The sequence below is a fragment of the Ranitomeya variabilis genome, chromosome 3 (genome assembly GCF_051348905.1).
Source record: "Ranitomeya variabilis isolate aRanVar5 chromosome 3, aRanVar5.hap1, whole genome shotgun sequence".
Classification (NCBI taxonomy): domain Eukaryota; kingdom Metazoa; phylum Chordata; class Amphibia; order Anura; family Dendrobatidae; genus Ranitomeya; species Ranitomeya variabilis.
Window position 1 is genome coordinate 722,092,170 of NC_135234.1, and position 13,963 is coordinate 722,106,132.

The following is a 13,963-nucleotide window of genomic DNA, read 5'->3' on the forward strand; positions in this document are numbered from 1 at the left end:
CTTTATTTTATCATTATCGCTCAGTTGTTTCACCGGATGGATTTGCTGTACTCCATAACATTATCCCTGCAGAAAGTTAGCAATTTTATCCAAATATGTCTTTCAGACTTCATACAGCAAACGCTGCAGATTCCATTAAAGAATAACTAAACTTTTATCAGTTTTTTTCATATATTTTTTTTAAGGCACGCCCATTTCTGGCAGGTCGGTGGAAGTCCAGGAGGCACGGTAGTGCGTATCCCCAGCGCCTTAACTGGTCTTACCAGTAATCCACCGCTCAGGTGTACCTGATCTTTGTCCGTGGTCTTCAAGAACCCAAGATAATTTCTGATGAAGGCCTAATTGTGAGGCTGAAACGTCAAGTGTTCAATCAGTGGATGTACCCAACCCTCAATAAAATTGTTCGTATTTTTTTCTTGCATCTGACTTGGGTGTCAGATGCAAGAAAATATTTTTTATATTTTTCAAATCAAAAACAGACACATGAACAGCCCCATAGACTATAATGAGTACATGTTTTCTAAGCAAAAAACTTGGGACAGAATATATGCAAGGACAATGGACGTCTGAATGAGGTCTCAGTCTAGGATTTCTGCCACAGAGACTTAGGCCTTAGGGTACAAGTCTGCACTCAATCTATCAAACTGCAGACTTGTGAATCCTCACAGCGTGCAGGGTGCACACTGTCAGGATTCCCTGGGAGCGGGCGGGCACATGACCCCAGCAAGGATGCAATTTACATACATGCGGTCACATGCCGACTAGATGTGTCTCACTCAATACAAATGAACTGACTGCAGATTTGTACTCCAAAGTAGGACAAACCCTTTAAAGGGGTTTTTCAAATGTGTTATATGTATATGACTATTATAGGTTCACCCCACTCATAAGTTCATCTTTTTTAATAGACCGCACAGTTCTCTTGCCCACAAAATGGCTGCTGGTGGAGGAACATGTGACCAGACCTGTCCATAACTCTCTTCCAATTGAAAAGCGGCATTTCCACGTACAGTGCTTCCATTGAAGGAGGCTGATGGACAGGTCTGGTCAGATGTTCCTCCATAATGTGGTCAGTCTGTGAGGAAGAAGGAGAACCTGTAATACTTTATATATTAGTAAATGCCACACATGAATATGTCCTTTATTTACAATAAAGATAAAGTGCCCAACCCCTTTACTACTTCTGGGGAGGCGAGCTCCATTTTAAATGAGGCCTATGCAACAAAGAGTCTAATAGAAATCTATAGGTAGTCCTTTCTTTGTGGAGTCATTTTAGGGCATGATATTTGCCGGTGACAGAATGTCAGGGCCATGAGGCCACATTTGATGTTCTCCTGCAGGACACAATGTTTGTGTAGCACATTCTATTCTCACACCTCTATCACTAAGAGCGACACACCTTGATAAAGTAAAAAAAAATATGTCTTGTGACTCAGTTTCAGCCCTTGGCGGCCCGAGATGTATTTATTACATAAGATTGGTTGCATAACATACAATTACAGTAATTATAGATTGTTGGTTAAGATTCTGAGGCGCAATAATCACTGCTCCCGTCCTTGTTACCCAGAGTCCTTTCTCATCTGAGGTTCACCAGAGTAGGCCTTGTGACGAAGACAAGAACCGTGGCCCATGAGTAGCAACATGGTGGTGTGAGTTTATTTGGGCACATATGGAATCTTCTGCACCACAGAAGAGAAAGCCGATTAGTCGGGACAAGTAGAGCGCTACTGCCCAGTATGCCACTAACCTGCCAGGGCCCCCCCATAGCACCCCCATTCCACCACCTACTAGTGCACTACTAGGGGCAAAGATCGCTCTGCAGCCCGTACATCGTAGTGTTATGCCGGCGAATGGGGTCATGTTGTCATCTTGAGGCTGCCATAGTCGTGACACAGAAGGGGTCCACTGGAAGATGGCACTGCCACTTCAGTGATGAGGCACAATACAGCACAGGAGGAGAGCAATAAATACCTTCTCCCCTGCCTGACGGAGACTCTGCACACTGGTAGCACTGCACACTGGTAGCACTGCACACTGGTCGGACAGTGGCCAGTTGCAGAATCTCTCTCCTGCACTGTATTGTGCTGACTGACCTCTGCAAGCTGGATTGGCTCAGGACAGGCACGCTGGCTCCTAGTGCCCACCTGAATTTCACTCAGATACTTCCTGGTCCTGCTGCAAACTTCATCCGTAAGTGGGGATAAAATGTATTAGATCGATAGGCATGTCATAGTCACTGGGGAGTAAATGTGAGAGGATGGAGGTATTGTGGGGAGGGAGACAGGGCACTGGGGGTGAATGTGAGAGGATGGGGGCATTGCAGGGGCTGAGGTGGGGGAGGGGGACAGGGCACTGGGAGGTGAATGTAAGAGCATGGGGTTGTTTTGAGGGCTGGGGTTGAGGTGGGGGACATGGCACTGGCTGGTGAATGTGAGACGACAAGGGTATTGTGGGGGCTGAGGTGGGGGAGTGGCGACGGCATTCAGGGGCTGATTACTATACGGTTTTGTTATGAGATTACTGTATATGCATTCCATCACATGTAATAGTTGTCTGAAATGGGGAGATAGGGAGCTTTTTATACTTACCAGCTGGGTAATCCATGAGCTGCATCACATTTAAAGCACCACTCCAGCATTTTTTTTTTATTTCATGGCTGGAGTGGCGCTTTAAATCAAAGACTGACTGTCTTATATTCACCTTCTGGCATTTTTACCTGTTTTAGCCACCGCACCGCTGGGCTCCATCTCTTGCAGTTTGTGACCTGTCCGCTGCCCCAGTGTGTCATGGAGCAGTATGGAGGTCACTAATCAATGTGAGTCTATGAGAGCCTCGTTGTGGCCTCTTTCTAGCCTCTTCCTGGCTCTCATAGACTTACATGTAGAGCTTGTGACGTAGCTTCTAACTTCTGGCCAATCAGAAGCTGCACTCACAAGATGGAGCCACGGGAATGGAGTGATACCAAAAAGCGGTGAATACGGCGGAGGATGAGTATATGACCGGGGCACCTCCAGCAGTGAAAAAAAAACCCTGATAGAGTGGTGCTTTAATAGTTTAATAATAAGCAGACTGCCAAATCATGACAGGGAGCTGATGCATGAGCCCTCAATATTACTGGCGTCATCAGGCGGTCATGCGACCCCATGTTTGCTATGTGTTTGTGTCAATTAGAAAGGTTTGGTTTCTTTCAATAGAAGAGAATTGAGAGAGCCGAAAGTGTCGTTACGTGACCGCCTGCTGACATTAATATTATTATTACTGTACATGGGGGGCATTATTAAATGTCAAGTGGACACTTAAGAAGCATTATTATTTATAGGAGCACCAGTGCGCAGCTACTGGGTGGTGGAGGGTAAGAGGCGCAGTTACAGCTGCTGCTTTCTATACACAGAGTGATGACTGAAACCGTTCCAGCGCCGCCCCTGAGGCTGCAATGAGGTATAAAGTTAATTTCCTCCTGGCAGTGGGATTCTCAGTGCAGGCGACGCACGGTGTCAGAACACTATTAACTATTATACTGTGTTTTGGGGGAGCAGTGGGGACATCAATCTATGTATAGGGGAACTCTAATGGACATCATACTGTACGTATGGGAGCTGTGGGCCCATCATACTGTGTATAAGGGAGCTGTGAGCCTACAATACTGTGTATAGGGGAGCTATGAAGGCATTATACTGGGCATAAGGGAGCTGTGGCCCATTATACAGTGTATAGGGGTGCCCTGGGGGGCATTATACTTTCTATAGTGGAGCTCTTTTGGCATAAGACTGTGTATAGGAGAGCTGTGGGCTCATCATACTGTGTATAGGGGAGCAGTGGGATCATCATACTGTATAGAGGGGAGCTCTGGGCTCATCATACTGTGTATAGGGGAGCAGTGGGACATCATACTATTTATAGGGATGCTGTGGGATCATCATAGTGTGTATAGGGAAGCTCTGGGGGCATTATACTGTGTATAGGGAAGCTGTGGGCCCACCATACTGTGTATAGTCTAGCTGTACATGGGGGCTACTTAGGGGACATTATTCAATGTTAAGTGAGCATTTAAGCATTATTGTTATAGGGGCACTCAGAGTATTGTGACCATCAAAATTGCATATGTGGTATTATTACTTTCTAGGGACAAAGTGTAGAGGGCACTAGCACAGGTCATTAATGTTTTCTAGGGGTGAATTTTATTATCTAGAGAGCACAAAGGAGTCATTATTACTATGTAAGGGGCACAGTGGTGGCATTATTATGTGGGGCGGTAAGAGGAGACGTTATTGTAGCAGCAGCTGAGTATTGGGATACCAGCAGGATGAGTAGTTTGTGCAGGTTAGGGGTAGATGGGGACGGGGCTGGAAATGTGAGAAGTCAAATGTGTCATTGTAATCTCTGCTGATGAGTCCTGGCTGGAGAAGTTGTCATGTCGGTCTGGGCCAGATAGAAACCACAAGAAAAGTGAACGATTCCATGAGAAGGAACATCAGCTGTAGGTCACCATCTATAACTGTACTCTTATATGGTCTGCAGGACTGGTATCTACCACTATATGATCTCCATATAGGAATATCAGTGTTCGTTTTTGTATATAGATTTATTTTCAATCACAACACGGTCATCTGGTGATTTTCCCCTATACCCACAAATAGGGTATGCCACGTAGCTGTAGTCAGGATTACTTGGTTAGGCTGGAGTCACACTTACCGTATAAAAAAATCGGTCCCATTTTGACAGCCAAGAATTGCACAAATGTTCCCGAACAGTGATCCGTATGTAATCCGTTTGCAATGCGAGGATGTGATTTCCTCGCACCTAGTAACAGTGTGACATCCGTATGCAATGCGATTTTAACATGAGCTTTTACATACAGCAGTTACTAATATTGGATGATGGGAGCTGCCCCATAGATTAACATTGGTCCGAGTGCTGTGCAATATTTTCTCGCATAGCACTCGTCCGTATTCCTCTCTAGTGGGACTCCGGCCTTAGGGGCCCACTCAGATTTTTCGCCCCCCCTCTAAGCTTAAAACCTAGCTCCGCCTCTGCATTAGACCAATGGTGTGTGAAAAAAGAAATGCAGCATGCACTAGTCTGCGCCGAATTTTTACAACATTGTGGCCCTGTAACAGTGACGTCCAAATGGATGTCCACCACTGATCTATACGGCCTCTTCAGTAAAACAGTGGATTCATGTGCATGCAAATATTCGGAGGGAAGCCATACATCAGAGATTCCTCTTCTTGATCCTTTATTGGTCATAAGAACATAAAACATCGCCCAGAGACGAAGACTTGAGGCCTCAAACACATTAACCGTTCACGACCAGAGGAATTTCCGTTTTTGCATTTTCGTTTTTTACTCCCCTTCTTCCCAGAGCCATAGCTTTTTTATTCTTCAGTCAATATGGCCATGTGAGAGCTTGTTTTTTTCGCGGGACAAGTTGTACTTTTGAACGACACCATTGGTTTTAACATATCATGCACTGGAAAACGGGAAAAAAATCCAAGTGCGGTGAAATTGCAAAAAAGTGTAATCCCACAGTTGTTGGTGTTCTACTATGTTCACAAAATGCCCCCTGACGAAGGCTTCTGCCGAAACGCGCGTCGGGGTGACGTGGGTTGTGTTGACGGCTCTCATCTGTGTGCCCTATGCGGTGTCCTGTCTACCTACTTAGGTATGTAAGGCTTTGCTATTAAGCTTAAAATCTAGTATTCTCCTACAGAGATATATGGTATATAGCCTCCTATGTTATGATATTAGGCAGGACTACTTCACCGCTATTATCTTAATGGGCAATCATTATGGGGTAATTACTATTACTATGTCTGCACTTTTTAAATATTGTTAGCCGCGGTACTTTCCATGTCCCGCGTTTCTTTTTAGAATTGCACATATGCCACGTGGGAGTACCCACCGTTATACCTGTTAAAATATATGTATAATAAAAAAAAATTAAATTTTACTATACTGTTGTCCTCTTTGATCGTTGTTTTCTTCTAGTTGTTCATTTATGCTATAACTGACCTGCCATTATGATTCTCCAGGTCATTACGAGTTCATAGACACCAAACATGTATAGTTTTTTATTATTTAAGTAATGAAAAAAATTCCAAAATTTGGTAAAAAGAAAACAATTATGCCATTTTCCGAGACCTGTAGCGTCTCCATTTTTCATGATCTGGGGCTGGGTGAGGGCTTATTTTTTGCATGTTTTTATTGATACCATTTTGGTCTAGATACAATCTTTTGATCGCCCGTTATTATTTTATAGCAATGTAGCCGCGAACAAAAAAAACGTAATTCTGACGTTTTTTGTTTTTTTTTCTCATTACACTGTTTAGCAATTGGGTTAATTTTTTTATATTGATAGATTGGGCGTTACCAAATATGTGGATATTTAATTTTTTTATTGTTTTATTTTGAATGGGGTGAAAGAGGGGTGATCTGAACTTTTATATATATTTTTTTTTAAACTTTTTTTTTACTTTTTGCATACTTCAATAGTCTCCATGGGAGACTGGAAGCTGCACTACGTGTGTGTAGTAGAAATGCTCACTTGCTATGAGCGCCGACCATGGGACGGCACTCATAGCAATCCGGCAATGACAACCATAGGAGTCTGCTGCAGACCTCTGGTTGTCATGCCGACCCATAGGTGACCTGTGATCATGTGACGGGGCCTGTCCTACACGTCCAGATAATTCCGGTACCGGAAAAATCGGTACCGGAGTTATCCGTGTCCGTGTGTCCGTGAGCTCACGTAGGCCATCCGTGTGGCACACGTGCGGCACACGTGTGCTGCCCGTGTGCGGACTGGGTACCACACGGAGCGTGCAGGAGACAGCGCTAGAGATAAGCGTTGTCCCCTGCATCTGGTGCTGAAGCGGCCATTCATATCTTCTCTCCAGCAGCGTTCGCTGGAAAGAAGATATGAAAAATCCCTTTTTTTTTTTGTCCTAGTGTTTAAAATAAAGATCCCTGTCACCATGCCCTTCCCACCACCTGTGCAAACCCCCCCCCCACACTGTTACTAAAATACTCACCCGGCTCCCTCGCAGCGTCCTGTCCTCGCCGCACCTTCTCCTGTATGAGCTGTCACATGGGGCCGCCGATTACAGTCATGAATATGCGGCTCCACCTCCCATAGGGGAGGGACAGGGATCTTTATTTTAAACACGAGGACAAAAAAAAAAGGGATTTTTCATATCTTCTTTCCAGCGAACGCTGCTGGAGAGAAGATATGAATGGCCGCTTCAGCACCAGTGGGGGGGACAGCGCTTACTGTAGCGCTGTCTCCTGCACGGCACACGGACTGCACACGGACAACGTCCGTGTGCGGTACGTGTTTTACACGGACCCATTGAATTTAATGGGTCCGTGTAATCCGTGCGCTCCCACGAACACTGACATGTCTCCGTGTTTGGCACACGGAGACACAGTCCGCAAAAAATCAATGACATCTGCACAGATGCATTGATTTCAATGTGTCTACGTGTGTCAGTGGCTCCGGTACGTGAGAAAACTGACACCTCACGTACCGGAATCACTGACGTGTGAAACCGGCCTAAGCGTGAGTTAAATGCCGCTGTGAGATTGACAGCGGCATTTAACTAGTTAACAGCCGTTGTTGGATTGCGATTCCACCCGCGGCTGTTGCTGGCACATGTCAGCTGTATAAATCAGCTGTCATGTGCCCGGAAAGGTGTGGGTGCGGGTGAGTCCTGTTAAGGTGGGTTAAGGGGTTAAGGTGGGCTAAGCCAGACAAAATTGGTTGATCAACTGACCATCTCACCATGTATGGGGGCCCCCCCAACTCTCCCCTGATAGTATCTTAGATGCAAACGCCTAGTCTTCTTATTCTCCAACTAGACAAGCCGCTACCAGTGTCGAGCCTCCGTGTGTGTGGGGAGTCGGGAGGGCGAGCTGTCAGCTGAGAACCATGGTTAGTAATGAAATGAGAGTATTTGCCAGACTACTTAATGGAGTATTTCACTGCCTCCCTCAGCTCATATAAAGACATTTTACAGCTGACATGTCATGGGGTGTTTTATATTTGGCCAATGTTTGCAGAAACAATGGATGCATTTAGTCGGAACATTTGAAGACACTTGGAAGTGTGACAGTACAAACATTTTCTGTCTTGGAGAGCTCTACTTAGGTATATGTGCCTATGATGTAGACATGACTACACTATGTACAAAATAATTAGAGTAGTGAGTAGTGATGAGCGAGTATACTCGTTACTCGGGTTTTCCCGAGCACGCTCGGGTGGTCTCCGAGTATTTGTAACTGCTCGGAGATTTAGTTTTCCTCACCTCGGCTGAATGATTTACAGCTGCTACACGGCTTGAATACATGTGGGGATTCCATAGCAACCAGGCATTCCTCACATGTATTCAGCCTGTCTAGCAGCTGTAAATCATGCAGCTGAGTCAACAAAAACTAAATCTCTGAGCGCTTACAAATACTCGGAGACCACCCGAGCAACGAGTATACTCGCTCATCATTAGTAGTGAGTATTTTGACCATATCGTAATTTTATGAAGATTTTCCACCTCCAGGCCATATAAACCTAGATGCTGATTGCAGTGTCGGACTGGGGTGCCAAGGGCCCACCAGTAACACTGACTTTGGGGGCCCACTTGCGTACAAATATTACACTACCCTTGTTCACAAATTTACCTATATCTCTATATAATAATAAACTGGGTAGTTTGATTAATGAATGATGAGATGTTGCTTTTTTCTATACAGAATCAATTGAATTATGCCAAGTACTGCTCATACAGTAGGGTTGGGGGCCGAGATCTGCACAGGGGCCCACCGGGGGGGATTCCCCTGTTACCCTATTGGCCAGTCCGAGCCTGGCTGATTGAATGAAGTATATTTGTGTCATGAGAAGGGTGAGACCTAAGGATACAAAACTGTGATGAATTATTCGGCAGCTTGTTTTTCTCATTCAAAATGGGCCAGAAAACAAAAGATTTAACTGACTGAAAAGTAAAAAATAGTTTCAAGTCTTCCAGAGAGAGCCAGCACTCCTGAAATTGCTAAGATATTGGGGTCAGATCACAGAGCCATCAAAAGTTTTGTTGTAAATAGTCAATAGGGTCTAAAAAAACAAGAAAATAAGCTGCACATAAACTGCCAAAGATGTGAGAAGACTCAAACGTGAACCAACCGGGAAGCCATTTTCCTCCAGTGTTGTTATATTCCATAAGTCTAACATCCTTGAAGGTCCAGAAGTACAAGGTGTTCAATGCTCAGAGACATGTCCAACGTAAGGAAGGCTGAAACCTGACTATCATGGAGCAACACACAGAACAGAAACATCAAGACTGGGATAAGAATTATCTAAAGACAAATTTTTTAAAGGCTTTGTGGACTGATGAGATGACAGTGACTTGTGACGGACCAGATGGATGGGCCAGTGGCTATTTCAGGACAGTTGACATACACTTCTGTGTCTTGGTATTGAGTCTCTAGAACTTTGTGGTGTGATCCACCTTCTGTGCATACTGTGCTTTACTTGCTTCAGTCTCTGCTAGTTCCCACTTCATCCTCCTTCTGCTCCTGAGATTCCAGAGTGTACCAGATCCCGGGTGCCGTCCAGTTTGCTGCATCAACACCCGGGGTTCCTGTCACCACTCAGACTTTGGGCTTGAAGGATCCACTTTACCTGGTGAGCTTGAAAACATGTGCCTATGAGGCTGTAAGGTCTGATCAGGAGAACAGCAATCAGTCTATGCATTGCAATCTATGCAGAGACCATGAAATAAGCCTATCTGAACATGGGTTTAGGCAGAGAACTTTGGGCTGACAAGTGAATTTGGAGAAGAGCCAACCTTACTGTAGGTTTGGTGTCTCAAACATGTGGCCCATGGACAATATTTGGCCTCTAAGGCTGCATTATGTGACCAGCAGGCACGGGAGCTTCCCTTGATGATTGCAGCCCAATCCAGGGGCCCGCTGACGTCACGCACATCCTTGTATTGTGCACAGAAACAAGCTCTCTGTGCCGCAATTCCAATACCAGCCACAGGCCAATCAGAGGCCAGCCGCTGACAACGGCAGAACCGTGTATGTGAAAAGCAACAGCACTGGGGATATTACTACAAGGAGTGTGTGGTACCCCAGGAGTACGGTTGCCACAGTGGCATTGCTTTCCTCACAGAGGGTCATGCCATGCCTGGAAGCAAAGAGGGGTTCCCTTGCCAGCTGATGTCAGCATCCAACACCTTTTCTGACTCCAGACCAGAAGGGGGATCTCAAACCCGGGTTTTCAGGGGAGCTTCCCCCATAAGTTCTGGTCTGGAGGCGGAGTTAGTGAGTCTTAGTGTGTGTGAGAGAGCAGACAGTGAAGAGGCAAGAAGTGAGGAGAACCTGAGGGATTGGAACTGCGACTGAGCTCACCCCAGGACTGAGCACAAAGATTGGACACCGGAGTCCATGGTTGTGTGGGAACTGCAGGCCTGGCAACCAAATCCGGACAGGAGATTGCAGATCTCCTGGCCCCAGCCAACATCTGGAGGCACAGCAGCATAATAGAGCCCGGAGTCACCACGATGGAGTGACACCTGGAACAGGGTCAAGCTGTCTGCCATGCGGGTAGTGTTTCACTAAACTAAAAGCAACAAGCACCCAGAGAATAGCTCAGCAGGAAGGCCTCCAGCCCCACCTAGCTAGGTGGGCTCTAAATTGCTTTCAGGCTGCCTGGATCTCCACCACCAGCTGTGACTTGTACCCCGGACTGCACCTGCAACCTCTGATTAAAGGTAAAGAAAACTGCAACCCTTGTGTCTTCTAGTTATTCCTGGACCCTCAGTCCTGCACCCCAACATCACAAGTACCTTACAAAACTGTACCGGTAACCCTGGGGCCCCGCTCCACCTGTGGGAGCAGAACCATCCTAGCAGCATCACCATCGGCCCCAGCGGTCCCCTTAAGCAGCGTCGGCCATTTATGGTCGAACACCACATGTGGCGTCACCTACAATCCCTTATGAACTTCCCCTTTCTTATTTTTATTGCGCACCCAGGGCCACGAACCGGGTCACCGCCTCCGTGACTACCCCTTTAAGAGCCATGCGACCCGGTTCGGAGTACCCCACGGCCATAGCGGGTGCTGCAAGTGGACCAGGATGATGGAAAATTACGACAAGATGAGGACCAGTGTGAGCACATTACTACAAGATGGGGACATTACAAGATAGGGACCAGGATTTGGGACATTACTACAAGACTGGGACCAGTAAAGTGAAACGTTACAACAAGAATGGGACCAGGATAGGGACGTTGCTACAAATGGGGACAAAGAGGGAGAGATATTACTACAGCATAGGGACAAGGATGAGGACATTGCTACAAGATGGGGACCAGGATGTAGGAGAGTACTACAAGATCAAGACCAGGATGGGACCATGGCTAAAAGATGGGAACCAGGATGGGGGACAGTATTGCAACTTCAAGACCAGGATGAGGATATTGCTTCTGGATGAGGACCAGGGTGGGGACATATGGATTGCATGGGCTTCATTTGTACATGTTGTGCAGCCAAAAATAATATTGGAAAAACACTGCCATATGTGGTAAAACTGCAAGTATTTATGCAGCAGAGTTCACAAACTGATGCCATGTAAAGGGCACCATAAAGAGCTGGTCACCTTGGGACTCATTTTTGGTATTCATCACACATTCTGAAATAAACTCAATTAATTAAATTCCCGCACACCAGAAGCAAATTTAATTAACTGTAGTGTCCGGGAGTCAGTCATGCAGAAATAATGCTATTTATTGAGCCTGTAGACTTGTAGAGTATAATGTCTTGAAATTTGTGTAAGGCCCCCTTCACACATCTATATAAAATCGGTAACAAGAAAAAACAGTACCGGTGTCATCAGCGTTTTGGATCAGTGTGCCATCAATGTTTTTCTGATGTGGATAAAGAAAGAATGAAAGCTTCTCCTATAATTTGCAATTTTAAACACAGCACACAGTAGGCACGTGGATGCAGTCCCTGTGCTGTTAGGCTACTTTCACACTAGCGTTTTTTGCAATCCATCGCAATGCGTCGTTTGGCCGAAAAAACGCATCCTGCAAAAGTGTTTGCAGGATGCGTTTTTTCCCCATAGACTAACATTAAGCGACGTATTGCAACGGATTGACACACGTCGCAACCGTCGTGCGACGGTTGCGCCGTGTTCTGGCGGACCGTCGGCACAAAAAAAGGCTACATGCTCCGCCCCCACCTCCCCGCATTTCCCCGCACCTCACAATGGGGCAGCGGATGCGCTGGAAAAATGCATCCGCTGCCCCCGTTGTGCGGCGTATACAACGCTAGCGTCGGTAACCTCGGCCTGACGCACTGCGATGGGCCGAGCCCGACGCTAGTGTGAAAGAAGCCTTAGTGTTTTTCCAGGACCCAAAGGCTGCCGTCACACATTCAGTATTTGGTCAGTATTTTACGTCAGTATTTTACCTCAGTATTTGTAAGCCAAAACCAGGAGTGGAGCAATCAGAGGAAAAGTATAAGGCCGGGATCACACATACGCAAGATACGGCCGAGTCTCTCAGGTGAAAACCCAGCTCTGGCGCCGGCACTCCGGAGCGGAGCGTGCAGCCGCACAGCAATACATGGAGCCGCACGCTCCTCTCCGGAGTGTTGGAGCCAGAGCTGGGTTTTCACCTGCGAGACTCGGCCGTATCCCGTGTATGTGTGATCCCGGCCTAATAGAAACACGTCACCACGTCTGCATTTATCACCCATTTTCCAGATGCTGCACCTCCCCTAAAACTGCAATAAAAAAAAAGTCCCAAATGTTCCTAAAAATGTAACCGGTAAAAACAGCTCGATGTACAAAACGTAAAAACACAATCTCTCCTAACGGTCCCAAGCTATTATGTGTCTTGGAGAATTGCGACACTAGAATTTTTTATTTCACAAAGTTCAGAATTTTTTTTAATCCAATAAGCTAATAATAATAAAAACCTATATAACTTTGGTACCGCTGCAACCGCACCGACCCGGGGAATTGTGCTGACAGGTCAATTTTACTGCACAAATAACGCCGCAAAAACAAAACCCAAAAAGCAATGACGGAATTGTTTTTTTTACCACTAGGATTTATTTTTCACCAATTTTAGCATGTTATATAATAAAATAAATGGTGTCTTCCACAACTACAACTCGTCCTGCAAAATAAAAAGCAAAGTGGAACTCAAACATAAAAATATCATGGCTATAGGAAGACAGGGGAGAAAAAAACAAGGGCCCCAAAAAATGAAAACTATCTGTGGCAGGAAGAGGTTAAAATTTCCTTAACCCCTTAACGAACGCCGATACGCCTTTTAACGGCGGCCGCTAAGGGTACTTAAACCACAGCGCCGTTAATTAACGGCGCTGTGGAAAAAGTGAATAGCGCCCCCCAGAGTCGGATTTTCTCTGGGGTCTCGGTTGCCGAGGGTAGCCGAGACCCCAGAGAACATGATTCGGGGGGTTTTTACCGACCCCCGAGTTGCGATCGCCGGTAATTAACCGTTTACCGGCGGTCGCAACAAAAAAAAAACAACGCGATTTGCCATTTAATTTCTCTGTCCTCCAATGTGATCGCACATCGGAGGACAGAGAAATAGTGTCCCCGATGGCCCCCAATAGCCCCCCAATACTCACCTATCTCCCCCGGTGCTCCTCGTGTCTCCCGATGGGCGCCGCCATCTTTTTTCCGGGAAAAAATGGCGGGCGCATGCGCAGTGCGCCCGCCGCCCGACACCCGGAAGATCTTTGGGGTCTCGGCTGCTGGGGGTAGCCGAGACCCCAAAGAACATGATCGGGGTCGGTTTTTACCGACCCCTGTTTTGCGATCGCCGGTAATTAACTGTTTACCGGCGACCGCAAAAAAAAAAAAGAAAAAGCGATCTGTAATTCTCTGTCCTCTGATGTGATCGCACATCAGAGGACAGAGAAATAGGGGGATTCG